The 4,432-nt window shown below is 37.6% G+C and overlaps 1 long non-coding RNA gene across 1 annotated transcript; it reads left to right on the plus strand.

The window, feature by feature from the left end:
- Positions 1-2,930: 2,930 nt before the first annotated feature.
- LOC134935182 (uncharacterized) lies at positions 2,931-3,999 on the plus strand. Its single transcript, XR_010179968.1, has 4 exons — positions 2,931-2,957; positions 3,448-3,538; positions 3,636-3,716; positions 3,803-3,999. It is a non-coding gene; the product is annotated as an uncharacterized LOC134935182 (long non-coding RNA).
- The last annotated feature ends 433 nt before the right edge of the window (positions 4,000-4,432 follow it).

Consider the following 4,432-nt stretch of genomic DNA (forward strand, 5'->3'; position numbering starts at 1 on the left):
GGGTCTTCCGGGAGGGTGATCTTAATTTTTATGGACTTTCGGTATATGATAGAATATGGGTAAAGAAGGAAACTTAACCAGTAGGTAATTGTATTCCTCCATACATATACATCCCTCTCTGAGCCCTCTATTGAGGAGGATGTTTAACTGGTCACAAAAATCATTAGTGGGGTTACCTTCCAGTATTTTATAGGTACTGTCATCAAGCAAGATTCTATTAGATTCATCCAAATAGAATTGTCTATCCAATACTAAAACAGCCACCTCCCCCCCACTTATCATCCTGTTTGATAATAACATTATCCTCCATTTTTAGGGATTTAATGGCTTGTTTTTCCTGGGGGTTGAGATTACTGGAGTATCTCATATTTCTATGTTTAATGTCATCTTTCACTGAATTGTAAAAAATGTCCAGATGACTACCTCTGGACTCAACTGGATAAAAACGGGATGGAGGAGCTACCAAAGGTCTTTGCGATTGTGGGGTTTCAGTCCTAGGGTTTTTTATAAAGTGTCTCTGAACGGTAAGATTACGTATATATTTGTTAAGGTCTATGAATAGATCAAATTTGTCAAAATGACTATCAGGAGCGAACTTGAGGCCCTTATTAAGGACTGACAATTCCGCTACTGATAGTTCCTTCTTAGAGTTGTTGATAATGCCTGTTTGTTGTGTTCCTGTGTGAGATACCCTCGTCTTTTTTGGGGGGACTTTTCCCCCTCCTCTTGTTCCTCGTTTCCACCAAAGCCTCTGCCACTTCCATTCACAGCCAGAATCTCTCAGGATCCATTCTGTGAGTTTTACTGAGGAGGTTTTCATTGCGTTGTGATTGTCAAATCAGCTTTATACTTTTTGAAGTATTTTTTCCTAGAAGTATTCTATATACGGGATAATACCTGAATCAGAAATAGTCCTGATTGTAAGATCTGGATATCTTATCAGGCAGTGCGTCAAAATCTGACTGCTAGTATTTTTAAAGGGAACCTCAATCAATAGTCCCTATAAGGAGCTCCACAAAGGAGTCTCGAATAATTATCTTTAAGGCAGAATTTTATATCTAGGACCATTAGGATTCCTAAAAGGAACCACCAAGAAAACTCCTATCAGGAGCGAACTTAAGAGAATCCTTTTTTATCACTATATCCAAGGTTGTGATTCTCCACACACAAATCTATTAATGGCAAATAAGCCTGTTTTATATATTTGTTACCCCTGATGAAGTCGATAAGACAAAACGCGTTGGGTTTGTCAGTCAGGAGTTTCCAGCATAGTTTGTGAAGATACTCCCTCTTAAGCTCGCACCTTGAAAAAGGTGAGGGAGTATTTAGAGTTAAAGAACACACAACGAACATACTGGTTATCCTTTATTGTCATCATTTTAAACACATCTTTGTGAACACTATATGAGGAATTTTATGTGAAAACTGTATTTGTTTTAACATGTGTTATTAAATTTTTTTTTACTAATTGGCCTTGGGCCTCTTGTTTGGGTGACCATCTTAGTGAGGGGTGTCCGTTACAGGTTTCCAGATACAAATCTTCTCCAGTATTCAATTCTGACTTATGGAAACAACACTGGAAGAATCATTGTAGATACAGTCTTATTTAGCGCACTTGGGAAACTGTTTTTTATTCTGTATGCTATTGAGGTCCTCCAACAGGGACCTCTCCCGTTGTGCTGCTTTGAACTTGGCGCAAGATAAAGATACTGTTGTGTTTCATGTATATGTATATATTAGTATTATTGATATATGGCCATAATTCTTTAATTGAATTGAGACTCTCTCGTTTTATAATGGGCACATATTCACCAGTCCTATAGGGTTTAGGTCTCACTGGTTAATAGTCCCTTGATGGGTTTCACTTGTTAATGGTCCCTTGATATGAGGACTACATAGTCCTTATTAATGTTATTTATTCTAGGATGTAAAATTTTCACTATATTACACACATAATTAGATACATATAATAGTTTTAGGAAGGCTTGTCTTCTCCTCTGTTATTAATATATTTAGGTCACCTTAAGCTTAATTAGTATGATGTCCTGAGCATCTAATATATTAGTAAAATTGCACTGCACTCATCCGTTCTGTGGAACACATTATTAATAAGTTCTTTGCCTTTGATTATACGTGTCACGTCCGCCTCACTTCCTGTTAGGTGGAACGCACGACCGGAATCCAGGATTGTGCCACGATGCGCGCATTGCGCATGCGCACCACTGGCGATTCCTGTTAGGTGGAACGCACGACCGGAAGCCGGAACTGCTCCGCTGAGTGCGCATTGCGCATGCGCACTACTGGCGCTGATAATGAGGTGATGGACGGAGGTGGAGCGCACAGTGTATATGCGTTCCACCTACATAGGTCACACTTTCTTTTGCCTTGATTGGACATTTCTGTTCTGTTTGGATTATACAGACAGCTATATCCGGCAGGTGGAACACACGCATCAGTGCGTTCCACCGACGATAATTAAAATGGATAAGTTGTTTGCACATCTTCTAATCACACACCATAGGTTTACTGAATATCTAGCACCTTCAGTGTTAATTGTCTTATTGGCCATTTATCTTTAGGCTTGATATAAAAGCTGCATTAATTATCTTAATGACCTTCTCATTATATCAATTAAGGAAGTGAGGCCATAGGGTCTTATGGTATAAATAACCCATCTGGGGTTCCACCGATGATAATTAAAATGGATAAGTTATTTGCACATCTTCTAATCACACACTATAGGTTTACTGAATATCTAGCACCTTCAGTGTTAATTGTCTTAGTGGCCATTTATCTTTAGGCTTGATATAAAAGCTGTATTAATTATCTTAATGACCTTCTCATTATATCAATTAAGGAAGTGAGGTCATAGGGTCTTATTATGGTATAAATAACCCATCTGGGGCACCTCTCTCAGTATCACCTTGGACTCTGAGAGGATCACATCACTATTGATTGTAGGTTTCACTGATGCTACTCTGCTCCCATATATTAACATTGGGATTATTTTCAATTTGTTCCATATTTGTATTTTTTTATGTATGTATGTATTTATTTGTTAGAAGAAATACAGCTTTTTGGTTACTCTAGTAATAATTGATACATCAAATATTGTCCATTTACTGAAGTTTGATAATTATAACAATATTTCTGGCTATTACCAATAATCATATACTATATACCAGAAATTAATCTATCAGCTCAATTTATTGTCTAATTGTCATAAACATAAATTATACTGAAAATTGTTAATGAACTAATTTTAGGTCATTTAACCACGAATCGGTTAATGTAAGAAGCTGGTTACCATCCATCTATTGAGTCTGGGTCAAAATATCTTTACACCGTAGATTGGTACTGTATGTATTACTCTGGTATCACTACCTTTATTACAAGATCACCTCCCCGGTGTTAATTGATTTTTGTATTTCTGGATTTTCAATTTAGGTCATCTAACAGACCATACTTTGAACCATTATCTTTTGGATTCCGCTTAAACTTGGATTCTCATTAGTAAGCCACTTACCTTATCAATTTGGTATGTATCATCATCTTCTCCTCCTCCTGTTCTTTCTTTTTAGTTGTGGAGACCCTCTTCTAGATTCCTTCTTTTAATATATTGCTTTATCCATTAGGTTTTATACTTATTTTTAACCATACATAGAGAGGTCCATATGCTTCTCCAGGATCCTTTTAAATGTTGTGGCACTTGGTTGGTATGTATAGCCATTATACAATCATTTCTCACTTAACTGGCTGTAAATACTGTTCTATTATTTAGTCATTATATTCTGTCATTTAGAATCTGTACCCCTGAGGAAGTCCCAGAACGGGACGAAACACGTTGGGTTTTGTCTTTTTCTGACTGTATATCTATCCATGCTGCATGCTGGTAAAGAAAAGGCTTACTCAAGCATCTATTCCATCTATGCCACATAGTGTCAAAGAACTGTGCCATTCAACGGATTACTAATTTGAAATTATATCTCTGTGTTTATATGCTGATGTTACGTTTTGTGTTAACAATAAATATCAAAACAGTTTTTTAAGAAAGTTGTTTTTAATTATGTACTAATATGATGAACAGTACTTCTTGATAGCGCCCTCAGATCTGTATAATATATATATATATATATATATATATATATATATATATTACACACACACACACATTATAATGACAACCTCCTACATTTGACGTCGGAAGCGCCACGTACGTCACGTGTCATCCACTGGCTTGGCGGGCATATAAGGTGTGTGATAGGCTATCTGCACACAGATCACTCGGGGTGGTCTTCAGTATGCCGACTATCGGGATCCCGGCGCACAGTATACCGGCGTCGAAATCCCGACAGCCGACACTTTTTCTCCCTCGTGGGGGTCCACGACCCCCCTGGAGGGAGAATGAAATAGCGTGGCGCGCCACCGTGCC

This window comes from Pseudophryne corroboree, chromosome 6 (assembly GCF_028390025.1).
Source record: "Pseudophryne corroboree isolate aPseCor3 chromosome 6, aPseCor3.hap2, whole genome shotgun sequence".
Classification (NCBI taxonomy): domain Eukaryota; kingdom Metazoa; phylum Chordata; class Amphibia; order Anura; family Myobatrachidae; genus Pseudophryne; species Pseudophryne corroboree.